This window comes from Solanum stenotomum, chromosome 6 (assembly GCF_019186545.1).
Source record: "Solanum stenotomum isolate F172 chromosome 6, ASM1918654v1, whole genome shotgun sequence".
NCBI lineage: Eukaryota > Viridiplantae > Streptophyta > Magnoliopsida > Solanales > Solanaceae > Solanum > Solanum stenotomum.
In genome coordinates this window covers 23,560,420-23,578,859 of record NC_064287.1, presented here as the reverse complement: position 1 = coordinate 23,578,859, position 18,440 = coordinate 23,560,420, and the positions used below count along the sequence as shown (strand labels likewise).

At 32.7% G+C, this 18,440-nt stretch overlaps 4 pseudogenes; 1 reads left to right on the top strand and 3 right to left on the bottom strand.

The window, feature by feature from the left end:
• Nucleotides 1–1,003: 1,003 nt before the first annotated feature.
• On the top strand, nt 1,004–5,930 carry LOC125868598 (uncharacterized; annotated as a pseudogene).
• A 990-nt stretch (nt 5,931–6,920) lies between these two features.
• Nucleotides 6,921–8,115, bottom strand: LOC125868597 (uncharacterized; annotated as a pseudogene).
• A 42-nt stretch (nt 8,116–8,157) lies between these two features.
• LOC125868596 (uncharacterized) lies at nt 8,158–9,665 on the bottom strand (annotated as a pseudogene).
• Nucleotides 9,666–16,824: 7,159 nt separating this feature from the next.
• On the bottom strand, nt 16,825–18,017 carry LOC125868595 (F-box/kelch-repeat protein At3g23880-like; annotated as a pseudogene).
• Nucleotides 18,018–18,440: the final 423 nt, after the last annotated feature.

The following is an 18,440-nucleotide window of genomic DNA, read 5'->3' as shown; positions in this document are numbered from 1 at the left end:
AATTAGATGTATCGTTTGATGGGTGGTTACTTGATCATTTCCTTCTTTGGCCTAGATAAGTTTAACCCTCCCTTGATGAGTACCCGATGTCTAAAGATCAGATTTTTATAACTTAAGTTCGTGGAAAGAATGTATTGTGAGAAAGGAATCTTTATAAGATCGATGATGATTTGTGCATTATGAGTGTCTAGTGATTGGTTCAGGTTCACTTCTGGTTATAGCTGATATTGGTTCATAATTTTGTCTCGGTTATCTGAGAGAAGATTCGTCATGATGGTTGAGTCATAGTTAAGAGGATTTTGTTTCAGACTGAGTTCATAGGTTAGTGTTGGTTTGGTAATCACTCTTGGCTTGTAGATTTGCAAAATTTGATTCGAAAGTTCAGTTTTTAATAGTTGATCTTGATGGAATGGTCTTAAGGAGGAGCTCGCTTGGAGAGATGAATACCAACTGTAGAAGATCATACCTTAGGCTTTTGTAAATGTCGGTTATTCTTCTTTCTCTTCATTACGTTCGAGGACGAACATGATTTTTAGTGGTGGATCATGTAATGACCCAGAATGTCATTTTTGGAAATCTAGAATATTTGTTTAACTACAGTGAATTCATTGGTGGTTAATTATTAAATAACTAATTTTAGTTAAGGAAAAATAACTTAAATACACAACTTTAAGTTCCTTATTATTTATTTTTCCCTACTTTTTAAAAAAATTACTTAAATCCCTTATTTCACTTAAATATCAAATCTGTCAGATACATGATTATTTTTTACCTCCCACGTTTCACCACTCCCTATGTCATTCCTTTTTTTTCTCCCTAAATTCACTCCAATATTTTTTCAGTTACAGATCATTATCCCAAATTGATTTTCATTAATTTTATCTCTCAATCCAACCCTTTTCAAACTTCGTCTTCTCCGTCATCTCTCCCAAAGTCTGCCATTGTAGCTTTCATCTTCTTCCTTCAATCCTTATTTTGTTTCGATTTCTTCTCCTTGATACATATGGATCCTGATCCTACATCAAATCTTTCTAATACTAATCGAACAATATACGACTCTGATGATGAAAATTGGGCAGAGATTAGATCAAAAAGTTTGCATGACCCATTAAACTTGATTAATCAGTCGACCAAAGATGTGCCAAAATCGTCTAAACCAAAGGTTGCAAAAACCCCCCAACAAAAGGGGAAGAAAAGCAGTACCCACTATTTCCAAACCTGCATTGCCTAGAGTATGTGTTTTTAATCTTTATTAAACTTGTTTGTGATTTGTATTGCGTTTGATATCGTAGACTGAAATTGACTGATACATTAATTGGATGTGTAATATTGTTTATTGGGTTAAATCATGATACATTCAAAAACTCTAACTTAGTTTGATACATACTGATTTGAGATTTAGTCGAAACTTATAAAAGCCTTGTTTTATATGTGTATCAAAAAAATGATACATGAGAAACCCCAATATGAAAAAGAGACTTGTCAAATTTAACAAAAAAGTCGTTGATGTATCAGACACGACATCCTTCTATATAATGTATCAAGTTTTATAATATGACTCTGTTGAAGTCTTGTAACATGTATTTTTCTATGTATCAACTTGTTTTTATTATGTATCATTACTTGTTGTGTAGTGTGATTTGGTGTTTTTATGTATGTATCATAAAATATGTTATAAAAAAGGCACCATTAATAATATATCATACATGGCATCCTTCTGTATAATGTATCAAGTTTTATAATATGATTCTGTTAAAGTCTGGTAGCATGTATTTTTCTATGTTTCATTACTTGTTGTGTAGTGTGATTTGGTGTTTTTATTTAGTATAATTTTCTTTTTCTTTTTGCAGTCAATCAAATATGTTATAAAAAAGGTACCAACACATGCCATAAGGTTTGGTGTCCCTTTTAACACAAATTATTTGGAGGAGTTCCAGAAGTCTATAGAGGATGATGTAATTGAACTGTTTAGAGCTACAATTTTTGGACCCTATTTAGACATTCCTAAATGTAATTTTCAGGGTCAAATCAATAAATGTTTGTTGTTGTTAGAATTGGAACAAGGCAACTCAAAGGTGTTGCATATTAGGCATGCAAACGGGGTTATCTTGAAATTTGGTATCAAAGAATTTGCAATAATAACTGGTCTTAAATGTAAAGGCAATACCAAAGAATTTGAATACCCAGAATCAACTCCCTGTAGGCTATTCCAAAATTATTTTCCTAGTGCAGTTAAAAGTGTAAGCAAGAATCATCTAGTCCAACGATTTCTGATGGGCAACTGGGAGAATAATCACGATGCACTCCAGATGGCTATCTTGTACTTTCTCCATACATTCATTTTGGCTCAAACTGGTGATTCTTCAATATCTGTTAACACAATTTTAATGGTTGAAGATGGTAGATATCAAGTAAATCCTTGGGGACAGATTGCATTCACAAAGCTCATGGATTCACTCCGACAGGATTTCAATCTTAGCAAACAGTTGCATCGGTTATATGGAATGCCTTATGCACTTAACGTATGGACATATGAATTTGCATCCCAATTAAATTCTGAAATTGCTATCAAAGAATGGAATGTCATCCCTAGAATTTGCAATTGGAGGGTAGTGGCTTTAAAGCCAAAGTTTGAAATGCTTATGACTAGCATTTTTCAAGAGGTAACATTGAATCCCATTTTATATTACATTTCATACATAATTAAGTATATAGTTGTAAGGTTGCAAGTTTGTCTTTTTAAAATCATTTTTTTCTGTGTTAGGATACATAATTTTATCTCTTAATATTAAAAAAGAATTGTTTTTCCACAATGCATGTTCAAACATTGTGCCAACACCGGAGGAACTTGCAGCTTTTGATTTAACTGAATATGAACATGATCCTCCTTCTTCACCCACCACAACATTTGTCAATCCCAATATAGTTCAACCGAATGACATTGCTGATTTCGATGATTTCTCCACAAGACCTCCCGAACAATTGTTAAGGAGATCATCTAGAGTGTCTAATACATCATCTCCACCACCACCAAAAACAAGAAAGAAAGTGGATACACTTACAACAAAGGTCTCAGAACCTAGTCAGCTAGATCAGTCCAATGTGTCATTAATCAGCCATTTTCTATTCCAGATGGTCCTTCGACACCGGCTGCTAATGTACACGGTTCTGTAGATGCTCAAAATATCAACTATGTAATTCCAGATATGGAAGAACTGAAAGATCATTTGAAGAATTACGTAAGTAATTATTTCGATTTTACTATTTTTTTCTTTATATTGATTCTAATTGTAGTTGTTTTTTTACAACTTTTTGATATGTTGACAAGAAATTTGAGGAACTTGTAATCTTGATAAAGGAAAACCACTCGCAGTTGATGCTATCTCGACACAAGGAAAACAACAAAGTCGATCCTCAATCAAGAAATAAACAACCATCTTCACATATACAGACTGATTTTGCTGATGCAGTTGGTGTAGCTGATTTTGAGGTTGGTGTATCTGTTAATGAGGGTGGACATCAAGTTCATGTCAATGCAGAGGTATGTATCAGATATATTATTTGTAATTGCCGTTATACCTCATACATTAAGTATGTATTAAGAATCATAATCATATGTATCAGCATATATAGATCATATATATAGTTAAGGTGATTCATCGAATCTTCTATCTCATTAATCAGTTATATATTTCAACTTTATATTCATCACTTATGTTAAATAATGTTTCAGTAACAATTATGTTAACACCTTTTTTATTATTAAAAATATAAAAATAGATTGATCAAAATATTAGTAACCAACAACAAATGAAGCGTGTTTCAGAGCTCCAGCCTACATATGAAAGTACTCATGTTGATACTGAAGCGAATGATCCTAAGAAGGTATCAGTATGATCAAAACTTTAAACATTACAATTTTCTTTGATACATTATCCTCTTATATATATATATCATACATATTTAGTATAATGGATAACTGATACATACAACATGCTTATATACAGGATGATGAAGCACATCAAGTCCCGCAAGCTTTAAATGAAGTAAACATGGATGAAGATGGTGCTGACACAGTTCAACACAATATCCGTCATTTTATGCCTTTTAGAATAACAGTTGATACATCAGTATATTTATGAATTATGCATCATTACACTAATATTCATTATATGCAATGATACTAAAAAATAATATCTTATTATACAGGATTCTTCCACATCAACAACAATATCACCCTCAACTGAAGCAGCAATAGATGCACTTGTATCCGATCTAGGAAAAGTTCCTATTACTGCTAAACCATTGTGTGTTTACAATCCACAGGATTTAAATGGCAGTTATGATTTGTTGTCTGATAGTCAATTAACCAATGATATTCCAACCACCGAGATTGTTGTTAGAAGTCATTCAAAGATTCATGCGCCTAGAAACAGGATGCCTTCAAGAATTATTCAATCTCCATACGTGACTTCTTTTGGGTCAAGTGATAAAGGAAAATAGAAATTGGATGACGATGTTCATCTGTATTTTCCATTTGAAGGATGTGGGATTACATATCAACCTTCGTCTAAACTAATTGATGAGTATATGCAATGGTTAACCAAGGGGCTTCTCAAAAATCATGCCAATAAGTAAGTTTTATACATATATTTTGTAAATGTTTGGATTAACTTATTTTGATGTAACCAATTGATAATATAAATATTATCACAGGAAACCATCGGAGGATAAATACAGATCAAAAGCCTCTTCTTTTGAATTTGAGATGATGGATTTTGTTGTTGCATTTCCAATTAACAAGAACTGGTTCTATGCCATGTCACAGCCAAATAAATGTTGGACTGATCAGGTAAAGTTCTTAATGAAACAATTTAAGCATGTATCATATACATTGATATAGAACAACATGCTACAAAAAGTCATTCCGGATACAATCAAATAAACGATCAAATTAGTATTTGTTTAGATTATCATTTAATGTATCAATTCTATCATAGACCTTTTTTTACAAGTTTCTAATTTCGTTTATCATGTTTTTTATAGAACATCGATGTTGTTTTTTACTACCTCCGTAAAAAATAAAAACTCCGCAGCATGAATCAATACAGATACACAACAACCAACTGCTTGTTCATCTCACACATCAAAAATACCTATGAAAGGTATTACCTTACTAATGATGATGATCTTATTAGTACCCAAGAAGACATTGATCGCACTTCAGCTGTATCTGTATATGACAGGTCAATCACTAACATCATCAAAGGTTTTGAAATCCCAGCTACTTTACCATGGCATCTTGTAGACGATGTTTACATCCCGGTTAATTGCGATGGATAATTTCATTGGGTGTTGGCTGTTGTTGAACTGAAAAACAGAGTGATAGGGGTGTATGACTCTTCATTAGGCTCAAGGAAAAAAGCAATTCCGCACGAGATAAAAATGTTGTCTAAAATGCTTCCTTCTTACCTCAAGGACAGTGGATTCTTTGAAAAAACTGCACAAACAAACTTTGTTGATTGTTATGCGTACAAGGACAATAATTTTGGTTCACTTTTGGAGGCAGAAGTTCCTTCCATGGTTGAATTTGCCCAAGACATTATGCAACAAAAGAGTGACAGCCTGTAAGTATTGTGCTTTTATTGTTTTTGAATCATGTATGATTTAAGGTTATAACTGATATTCTGCATTTTTGTAGAGACTGTGGGTTATATGTTGCTACATTTGCGGAGTATCTGAGCGACCAAATCGAAACATCATTAGTTGATTTTCTTCCTGAATACATACACAAAAGATATGGAGCATTGTTGTGGAGTTATGGCAGCGAGAAGGCTAAGGGTGCATACGTTAGTGAGAATAATGATCCACCAAAACCTAAGAGTGTAGTCACACAACTACCAGAAGAAGATTTGGTTCATGTAGTGTAGTAATTAAGTATCTATGCATATATAATGTTTTTTTTTTATCCTTTTGACAATTTCACTCATGTTTTAGTCTGTTTTGATACAGTATGGACCAACATACTTTGCTTATAAAAAGTTAAATTTCAGACGCATTATTGCATTACATAAAGAAAAAGTGCAATATATAACATATATAGTAGCTGATACATGTTTTCATTGGTATTATGTATCTTCTAAGTAATGAGATATAATAACATATTACTAATAAATAGATTTTTGAAACTTTAACGTATATGATTCATTATTTATAATTAATATTATACGTGCAACATAATATATATAGTATATGATACACGATTCATAACTATTGTGTTAAATAAACTGTTTACAAACTTAATTGTTTAATGTATGTATCATAATATATATAGTATATGATACACGTTTAATATCTTATTGCTAACATATAGGTTGTGTATGTTTTAATGTAAATGATACAGTAACCAATTAATATATATGATACAACAAACGTTATATAATTTGATGTAGGATTTACATTACTGAAATTATTTATTATTTAATGCATATGATAAATTAGCTTATACGTTAACCAACATTTTATTTATAATTGCACCTTAAAATTTATTTATCAGAATTAACATTGATACACAAATCATAACAAACTATTTTTTTGAACAACAATACTTATTAATAACAAAAATGAACAATACAGTTTAATTATTTTTGAACAACAATACTGATTAATAACATTGATAACTGTTTACGTGAAAAATTGTTCAACAAAAACATTAATGTCATATAAACATTGTGATGATTTCACTTTTCTTTTGGAAAGAAAGTACAAGTTCTTCTATTGTAACCTTCTTGTCCACAACAATTTGTGTTCACTGTAATCTTTTCATCTGCATTCTTTTTTCTTCTTTTCCTTGGTCGTCCAGCTAATCGTCTGTATCTAGGTGGATACACAGTTTCAGCTACAACATCCTCAGGAGCTGATCAATCTTCCTTATCTGGCATTGGAACCATTGGAATGTCATATGTTTTTGCTAATGCATCAGGCTTGTAGTAATCAGAGCAATATGGATGCATATCTTTAATATTTTTTTCCTTTAAAACAACGATTGCATGTGCGTAAGGTATCTCATCTTGTTGAAATCTTCCACAAGAACATACTTTTCGCTCAAGACAAACAATGTATTCTCTTCCAACTTCATAAACTGAGAAAATAAATTCATATGATGGAACAACCTGCGTACATTTAAAGAAATCATGTTCAAACAGCAGAATGATACACCGAATTATATACATAGAATATAAAATAATGTATCATGACACATACTTCCATCTTCAAACTTTTAGACGCGTTTATAATCAATACCTCCTCAAATCTTCTCCCTAATGTGTCCTTTTTATTGGAGGCTATTTCTCTATTTTTGCAATGCCAAGAACGAAATAGAATTCTAACTTCTTCCAAGAATTCTAATATAGACAATTGACGTGCTTCAACAAGACAACCATTGATACATTCTGCAAAGTTCTAAGTCATCATTCTACCTTTATTTACTGTTGAATGAATTCTCGACCACTTCTCATACCATGCATCCTCAAGGTACTCGTTAACCCTGTGATCAATTTTATCAACCTTAGCCATCAATTTATCAAAATCCTCATTTCTGTATGCCTTGGCCATAGAGTAAAATAGATCACTTAGGGTGTTTCTGCTCCTTTTGAAGTTTCCACAGACATTCTTCCAAAGATGCCATATGCATGCATAATGAGGTATATTTGGGAACACAATCCTTACACTCTTCATAATACTCTCATTCCTATCTGATACAACACACATTTCTTCGCGCTCGTCAAATGCATTTTTGAATTGTTTGAATAGCCATGTCCATGAACAGTCATTTTCAGTGTCCACAACACCATATGCCAATGGAAATATGCAACCTAATTACAGAGCAACACATATTATTTCATTTGATACATAACATTTACAAACACCTCACAACTACAAAAAATACATACCTAACCCATCAAGTGTGCTTGCTGATACAAATGTCCCTTTGTAAGCACCGCCCAGATGTGCACCATCGACAACAACTATTGGTCTGCAGTAATCGAACCCCCTAATCAATGGTCTTAAGGCTACGAATAGATACATAAATTCATCTTCCTCAGTCTTCTGCATTCTTATATAAGAATTTGGATAAACAGTATTTAGCATGTATATTTATCTCGGCATCTGTCTATATCCAGCAGATGGTTTACCCCTTATCATTTTTAGTGCATGTTCTTTAGCACGCCATGCCTGCTGGTAAGATATTTGAACCCCATAGAATTCTCTAATATCAGCAATTATATATTTTAGAGTATGAATAATTTTATGGTTGACCAATTTGGGAGCAGTCACACCACTTACAAACCCGACTGTTGCTTGGACTTTGGTTAGTACCCTATCCCGCATTGGACACGTATGTTCAATATTGAAGTATCTAACTTTGAAAACATCAGATTTTTTTCTGCAGGAAGCATTTATAGTCGAGCCACATTCATCTGAAAAACATACCAACACATAGTTGTACAATTTTTTTCATCATATTAATACATATAGCAGTTACATGCTATAATATATAAAACACTAAAGTTCAAAGTAACCAAAGAAAGATGTATTTTTTGTATCAGATTCAGAAAATAATAATTTATCCACGTATCACAATTTTTTTGAATGTATCGGCTACATGATTATTTACTGTTTCAACAGTATTATCTTAACGTATGACAAGTATTAACTCAATGTATCAATAATATTAACAGCCAACACAATTATTTTTTATCAGATTTAAAAAATAAATAAATAATGAATCATGTATCACAAAATGACGGAATGTATCGGCTACATGAATCTTGCAATTAAATTATTTAATTTTTAAACAGTCTAATCTGAACGTATCAACAATATTAACTTAATGTATCAACAAATAATGTATCATTATCAATCTACCACAAATCATATTCAACGAACTAAACAAAAAATCAAAATCAATGACTTTTTATTTAATAATGTATAATACATTAAAACAAAATATGGTATCACCATTTATAGATCTAACGAATCCAACCACAGTTCTTCACAAAACAAATCAAATACTCGCATACCTTTGTCTATCAGATCTCTTTACTTTGCAATTGAAGTTGTTCTTTATCTTATATTTCGCCATCACATCTACGAGTGCTGCTTTATCCTTATATAAATGACATGTCTTCACCTCTATACTATTTGAATCAATTATGTAATTTATAACTTCCAATTCTAGAATATAATACGAATCACAAATTCTTGATTCGACCACCGCAAGAGCTTCTGTATCCTTTGTTGTGCCTTCTACACACGTAATTTCTCCGCATGTTCCATCAAAGTTATGTACATCACCGCCAATCTTTTCATTTGGGTCAATGCATAATGGATACATTGCAAATCCTGGCTCACTTTTTTCATTTCTAAATAAAGTTTAACACCCATGTCGTTCTTAATTTTCGTCGGAGACGAGTTACCTTCTACATGTAACTAATTTCAATGTTTTTCCTTGATACATCGATATCCAACTCGGCTGAAATTTTTGCTTTGAGATTCAAAAATGAAATTGATTGTCCAACAACGATTCCGTCACTTTTGTAACTTTCATATTTCACTTCGCTGACCCAAATTCCTGAATGCCTCAGTAAAATTGATATATTCATCTTGTATCAGCAAAAAATCAGAGTTTTATTCGTATTTTTAGCTTTTTCTAAATGGATGGATGTTCACAAATTGTTCTTCAATGTAGAAGATATAATTTTGAAATTTGAAATTTTGTAATGTCTGAGTATATTACTTATTAAGATAAGGAATGTTTAGGATTAGTTAGGCGTAAATTAAGCTAATTAAATTAATAGACTTAATTATTACGTTTTTCCCTTTTTAGCGCGACATTCAGTTATAGACGCGTGTATCAGTGACAATGGATCAACACTGTAGCTATGTATCATTCGCCTACCGTTTTAAGGGATTTTTTTGTAAAATGTAAATTAGTTGGGATGTGATGTAATTTATATCCTACACTATGGGATTCCTTTAATTTTTACTTTAGTTAATGCTTAATGGGCCAAGTTTATAATTAGTTTAATAACCTTTACCACTTAACCCATATATTTAGATTAAGTTAGTGTAGTTTTCCACTTTGAATACCTAATTATTTTATTTAGGAAAAGAAAAGAAAGGAAGGGAAAAACTACCTGTGCAGAGTGTCGTGGAACCTCAAGGTAAGAGGCTTACCTCTATGTCCATAAGAAATAAATTCTAGTGCATAATATATATGAATATAGAATAATATTATAGTAATGGGCATTCGATACATATGAATTGTGATAGGAGTGTCGACAATTATTTTGGGGTTGGAGGAGACAATTCTGACAAACATCATTCATTGAGTAAGAATGGATTACATGAAAAGAGGGGTATATTATTATATCATATTTTGTGTGTATAAAAGGGGCATGGCATTACAAGAATTTGGCAAATTTGTTTGCTGTTGTGCAGCGTCACTTTTATCCATTGTTAGGAGTTAATTATTATTATTATTAGTTGTTATTTTGGTGGCCAGTAAGGGCTTCTAATTTTACAATGATAAGGGGGTGATTGGATTTAAATATGAGTTAGGTTTCTGTAAGGTTACTATCTATGTATTGGCTTCAATTTTGGAAGTTTTCTTGTAGTTATCAAGTTACAATTCAAGTTTTTAGAAATTGAGATATGTAATTAAATATTAAATGTATTATATTATATAAAAATTATTAAGGTTGTAGTGTTTGGAGATGTTATGATTTAACCTTAGACTTGATTATAGATTTGATGTGAGTTTTTAGGTCTAGGCTAGACCTATAGTGATATGAGTGTTGTTAGTTTTAAAATCTTATTGTAATTATTTATTTAAATAGATTGTATTGATTTGGAAGTCAACCAAAAGAGGAAGGCTCAAGTTCTGGAGTCATTGCTCAACTATTTGAGGCAAGTGGATTTCTAAATCCTTGTTATGTGTATGGAATTTGTGTATTTCCTTGTAATATGTGTTTGGGGTAATGAGACTTGGTGATGGGTTGACTTGTCCACATTGATTAATTCTAATGATGAAAAAGGGGTAATAAAAGCCAATGTGATTGATTGGTTGTGTGATGAGTTAAGAATGGTTTGAAAGATTTGTTGAATTATTGTTGATGTTGTATCATGATTGTGTTGTTGTGAATTGTGTAATGTTATGAAAATGGTCATCTCCTCATTATTTGTGTGAACGTGTCATTTGTATTGTTCTGAGACATGGTTGTGACAAGTGTTATGTGAATTGAGAAACAATAAGAAATTAAAGAGGATGCACCATTTCGAGGGACATATCGCATGCAGCGATGGATACTATATTTTGAAGGACATACTGCGCGCCGTGATGATTACTATTATCCAGGGTCGTATCACGTGCCACGATGGATGAATGGACAGTTATGTCCCCCATGGGTCCCGGACTGCGAGACAACAGGTGTGTTTCATTAGGTCAGACATGCATCACTATACTTGATATTGTATTACATTGCATTGCACATATTTATCATTAGTGAACTTGATATTGTGTTTTGCTGAGCTTGTGAGTGCCTTTCTGTGGAACTTTGATTGATGAATATTGAGCTTGTTGCTGAGGATATGCAATTGTTAGAGTGTTGTTGTTGAGCTATGTGCTATGTGAATTATGAACTGTTAGGCTGGGCTAGTTTTAAGTAGGTTGTAGTTGTGGAGGTTGTAATTGATGAATATTGAGCTTGTTGAGAATATGTGATTGTTAGAATGTTGTTGTTGAGATATGCATTTGTAAATTGTGAACTGTTAGATTGGGCTTGTTTTATGCAGGTTGTAGTTTTGGAGGTTCGGTTAGGGTGTAAGGAGTACCCGTATTCTACCCCCTTAGGTTGTGTTTAGAGGTTTGATTGCTGCGTACCGTGTGGTTTGATGCTCAACCCTTGCTACTGCATTTTTTTTGTAGGTTACTAGCTCAGACCTTTGTGATATTTTCTCTTCTCCTTGTCTGAGGCATCTTTTGGAGGTTTGTGAGGAAGCTGCTTCTCATATCAGCGGACCTTCTTTTTTCTTAATTATGATCTTGTTCTATTCTAGAAACAAGGTCATTTGAGACTTGTGTTTTCTTTTGAATCAATTCTAATACTTTAGAGGCTTGTACACGTGACAACCAGATTTTGGGGGGTATTATTGAGTTGGATTATGAAATTTTCGCATTTTATTGTAATGATTGAGTTTTAGGTTAACTTGTCTTGGTGGGATAAGACTAGTGCCATCACGTCCATTTTTGGGTCATGACAGATTCTTACCATCGATTTGAGTATTCTTGAGATAAGTTGATTTTTAGTTCTTGAGTCTATTTTTTTTGAAATTCTATTGATAATTATTGAATTGATATATGTTTTGCATTAAAATTCTTGAGTTTATTAGTTCATGTCTATATTTCAGCACGAACCCTATATATTGAGTATTTTTTAGAGGAGAAATATCATTGAGTTATGAGTTTCGAGTTCTTGAGTCTTGAATTCCGAGTACTGAGTTTACTTATTGCTATTAAGAACATTGAGTTGAGTCGTTCATGTCAATAATTCCACATAAACCCTAGATTTGAGTTATAAATTTTGAAAAGCATTTTAAAGACAGCACTTGAGTTCTTAAACTAAGTGTTTAGAAAATAAAGATGAGATTTAAGAAAAAAAGTTTCTAAAACATGATTAGTATGACAATTGAGTATGCCATCAATGTATGAGCGGTATGGTAGCTGGATATACCGTCAATGTTTATGCAGGATGACCTCCCGAGTCATCAATGATCATCTTAAAATGTTATTTTGATATATTTTTAAGAAAGAGTTTTCAGTATGAATTGTGTAAGTGTATAAGGGGATTATGTATTCCTAGACGTATCAATTTTTATATTGCTTAAAGAGTGAACTGAGATTCTTAAATGAGTTATGAGTTCAAAAGATATTTCATGAGAAGTTATCTCTTTTAAGAAGGTAGTTTGAGCAATTATCTAAAACTAGAGGAAGAGTTATTTTTTTAAACGTATGAGCATGAGTATATATTATTGGGATTAGTACTGAGTACCGATATGGAGACGAGTTGAGACAACTAAAAGTCCTCATAAACCATGTATGGCAATATGGGTAAAGAGTCATACATTTTAGATGATTCCTTATTGCCTTTTAAGCATAGCTTAGTGGATCCACTTAATTGAAGTGTTATATACCCCGGCAAGGTATATGATAGTTCTGGTAGCGTGGGCGAGACTTTGTATCATCACGTAGCTCATAGTGATGAAACTCGCCAGTTATTATTATTATGAACTCAAATAAAAGGACAAAAAAATTGGACTTAGAAGGATTGTTCAAAGAAAAATATTCTTGTGCTTATGTGGATGCGTCGCTCAATTTCCCAAGACTAGAGAAGGGGATTTTCCTACAAAAGATGAATAGTGCTTAGCTTCAAAGGATGACTTGTTTACTTCCTTTGAGCCCCGTCACTACTTTTGCGACTGCTAAAGATATTTGGTATGACGAATGTATTCCCAAGATCTTTCTGAATACTATCTATGTATCCGTCCATTAGGCGATTTCTTATAAGTTTCTCTTTTTTTTGGGGGAAGCTAAGAAAGGACAATTTTTTTATATCATGTTTACACAGATCGGATCTCTAAAAGTCCTTCAACCCTTCCCTTTTATTCATTCTATGATTCTCCTTTCTACCCTTGTTTTGACTACCTATCTCCTGTCTCATTGGATTGGCTTTGATCCCTACCTTATTATAGAAAGGGTCCAAGGTTCTTTTTTACTCAATGCCTTACGTGCTCTTTTTAGGCTCTTTGGTTTGGAAATACCTATTCTTCTTCTTTCACTACTTTGGTAGGCGGTTGCAACAACTTTGACATGGAGGATAATTCTGTTGGAGGAAGGGAGTGGATTCAGGGTCGGGGTCGGATAATTGGCAAAAGTACCTCAACTTATCCGAGGAAAATGACTCTGCCGCATCAGCCTCTCCCCCGTTGTCCTATTTTTTCAGAGGACTTTTGGACGTGTCCCCTGCACCGGGCCTTGGGGGGGAAGTGCAACAAGTGAGCCTTACTCATTCCATTTCCCAAACGGATCTATGGAATTCACCTTCCTCGTCGGCTCCAACCCTAGGTCAGGATAATCAACTGCCCCTAATCCCAGAGCTCCACCCTCCGTTTCTTGATGACGACACTCCTTAAGAGGGTAGTTTGAGTTATGAGTTCAAAAGATATTTCATGAGCAATTATCTCTTTTAAGAGGGTAGTTTGAGCAATTATCTCAAACTAGAGGAAGAGTTATGTTTTTAAATGTATGAGAATGAGTATATATTATTGGGAGTAGTACTGAGTACCGATATGGGGACGAGTTGAGACAACTAAAAGTCCTCATAAACCATGTATGCCAGCATGGGTAAAGAGTCATACTTTTTAGATGATTCCTTATTGTTTTTTAAGCATAACTTAGTGGATCCACTTAGTTGAAGTGTTATATACCCCGGCAAGGTATATGATAGTTCTGGTAGCGTGGGTGAGACGTTGTATCATCATATAGCTCATAGTGATGGTTGTCGGTTAGAGAATCTCCCAAATAGAGTTAAAGCTGTAGTTTTTTATATCACATAATATGTTGAGTTTCAGAGATTAGAAAGTATTTAGTAAAGTTTTAAATGATTTAACTCCTTTTTTTCTTTACATTCAGCCTGAGTACATTGTTATCTATTCCAGTCCTTTCTTTCAGTTATTTGTTATTTAGCTATATTACATACTCGTGCATTCAATGTACTGATGTCATATGACATGCATCATTTAATGATGCAGATACAAGTTCTTAGGTACCTCAACAAGAGTCTATTGAGATTACTTCATCTGCTCGTCAGCTTTCGAGTGAGGTCTCCTTGCTTGCGGAGGACTCAAATTTTATGAGTTTCTAGTAGTAGTTCTTTTTACGAGTCGTGGGTCTTGTTCCAACACTCGTCTTTGTATAGCAGAAGCTTCATAAATAGATAGTTTTGGAGAGTTTTTGGTTTCATATATTTTATTTAAAACTTATGTTTCATACTCAGTATATGCAGCGAAGTTTTGAGATTCAGTAAACGGTTTATAGTGCTTCTTTGAATTTGATGCTTATGTATGCTTGTGTTAGTCTTCCACTTATAGTAAGCCAGGATGAGGGTTTTCTTAGGGAGTAGCAATGGTTCTCGAGTGCCAGCCACGTCCAGGGTGTAGGCTCGGGTCGTGACAGAAATTCACATGGAGAATTAAGGAGGAAGAACAACTTTGATGCTTTGTCTATTAAAAAGAGAAGGAGATGAAAATATTATTATATGATCGGGTTAAATTGGTGAGTTTTTCTAAAAAATTAGGTATTTATAATTAGGGACGTATCATTTGAGTTTAAACTCGACATGTGTCCTTCCATCAAAATTAAGGACAAATTTCTGTCAAAGTATAACGAGAAAGACATATTTGAACAAAGTTATAACAAAGAACATATTGAAACTATTACTAATAATACATGGGTATATTTGACCCTATTTCATTTTTTCAAGTCACGTGCCATTTTTGTAATTGAAGTGAATGCTCTGTATTGTCAAATGGTAATTATTTTCTAATTTTGTACACAAATTATTATTGGTTCCTACTTTATTTCAGACTGGAACATTAACTAGTGTCGTTTATAATGATGTCACAACAACCATAGAAGTAAACAACGAATATCCATGAATCTCTAATCATATTTGCTTGGACTGTGTGTAGCTTTATAAGAATTCTTCCTTTTATGTTGTCACTTTTTACATGTAACGAAAGTCATGGAGAATATTATTTTTTTAAAATTCAAGCTAGATGATGTAGATTGTTGTATTAAACTATTATTTTTTCTTTGTGACAATTTTTTTCTTTCTTTTTACTTCTTTGGTGAATTAATTGTCGAATCTTGTTTTACTCTAACAAATATTGTGATGAAAGTACTAACAATTTGAATGAGTACGTGAGATTAAGGAAACAAAACTGCAATGTACATATATGCACAAAAGAAAAGATCTCTAACTGACCCATATTTGACATACTTGTGTAAATATCATTTATTAAATTAAATTATAAACTGAGAAAATAATCTCATTTATTATAATCAAGAAGAAGTGGATCTACTTATCATATATAACTTGATGTAGTTTTAGAGATAATGGTGGATCTAGACTTCACCAATGAGTTCATCAAAATTCAGTAATTTTAGCATACTATATTCTTGTAGTTGTATTGAAAATATTTGTTGTTGCTCCTTTTTTCTGACTATTATGTTATGCTTTCGTTGTTATTTGATATGTCTTTTTTACTTATGTGCTTTACTTTTATCTTCTTTGATGTGCATTCCTCGAGTCAAGTATGATTCAAAACAATCCTTCTACCTACACAAGGATCGAAGAATGCCATATAAACACTCACATGAAATTGGTGAAAGATGTAGCAGACTACATCAACTTATTTCTAAATCGAGATCTATCTTTGATGAAAAATTATCTGTTTACATTTTGAGCCATCAATAATTAAAAAAAAATGCTTTTCAAACATGTATATTGTTAATGATTCATTTTTTTTAGAATACAAACAGTGCTATAATAATTGACGATAGAGGATTATGCACAACAAACATATCTATAAACTAGTATAATTATAAGGAGAAATGCATACAAGAACTACAAGAAAAACATATTCAATGTTTCGTCCTATATTTGACAGAAAAAAAAGTGCAAAAGGAGCATACCAACAGAACTAAGTAGAATTCTTTTCGGATATCTTTAGGGGATTAAAAATGCTTTCTGCATAAGTTTCTGCAGGATTGTATCCCCCAACAACACCAATGCATTTGAATTTTTTAGTTGAATCATCAAATAACATGACTAATCCTAGAATCGAAAGTATAATGTCCCCCTTATTTGATTGGCGAAGGTGTATAGAAAATGTGAAATTGGGTGAAGAAAACATATATAGCACAACATATTTAGGGTATTCGATGGTGAACCGTTTCGTCCATGACATATTACCTCTGCAGTCTTTCAAAATTAAAACATCAGAAGTAGTAGCACATATATGACAAGTATAAAGCACAACAAGGTCACTTCCCACTACTCCCAGTTTGATATTAGAATTATCTTCTCCACAAATGGGAATCTCCAAGCTTCCCCATGTCTCATTTACTACATCAAAATAAATGATGTTGCGTGCATCATCATCATCAATAATACCCGTAGATGCAATCCAATAAAGCATCCCATTGACAAATTTACCCGAATGATTTATTAGAAAGATCCTTTGAAGCTGTTCATCGAGTGTTTGCCAAGAATCATTCCTCAAACTATAAATATTTATGAAAATCCTCACGTTGTACACCTTAACATTGTAAAAGTGATGATAATGATCAATAAATAAAGCTTTATAATCGTCACGTGAGTCGTCGTATCCAAAACTATATTTAGTATGGAAAGAGGTACCGAAGGCAAATTAAATAATTTCATTGACTTGCTAATGGTGGGATTCCATATACATATCTCCCTTTCGTAATTGCAAAGACAAATCAGCCCATTGGCAGAAGCCACAAAAAGAGATGATAAAGTAGATGAATCTGTGTGAAGTAGCTCCTGAGTGAGTTGTTCTTTGTTAAAGAGGTGAAGGGGTGAACAAAATTTGTATTTTTCACTGCCTGGAAATACAACTCTATGATTTTTGTTTAATTTGAGATGTGTGTTGACAAAATGAGGGCTAGATATTAGTTGATGCCACATTCCGAAACAGACATACATTTCAATAAGGACTTTGTGGGAAGCCTTAGGAGAATATTTGTTATGATTTCATTTGGGAGTATCGAATCATGATTTATAGTGACAAATGAAATGATACCACGAGAGAAGGAATTTTAATAGAAAAGTTTGATGAATCCAATCCCGAAAAGAAAGAAACGAAAACATGGTCGAATGTTATCACTGAAGTGAGGAAGTTCTTCTATGAATTTTTTCACTACAATTGTGTTCTCTTAAAATGACTTTGTCTGACTCTTCTGTTTATGCAAAAAATAGGATAAGGAAGAATTTAAAGAGATTCAACATGATCCAATATCTATTATATATATATATATATATATATATATATATATATTTAAAATAATATTAATCATGTATAAATGGCGTTAGTATTTTTCTATTAAAGGGGTTCATCCCTCTTTGGGTCCACCTTTGATCCCCACATATTCAGATGTCGATTGGATACTTCCATCAATAGCTTTAATGTATTTCTATATCTTATCTCTAGCTAATTTGAATGTATGATATATATATATGAGTAGGAAATAGAAGAAATACATTGATTGTGTTTCCTTATAAATAATAAATAAG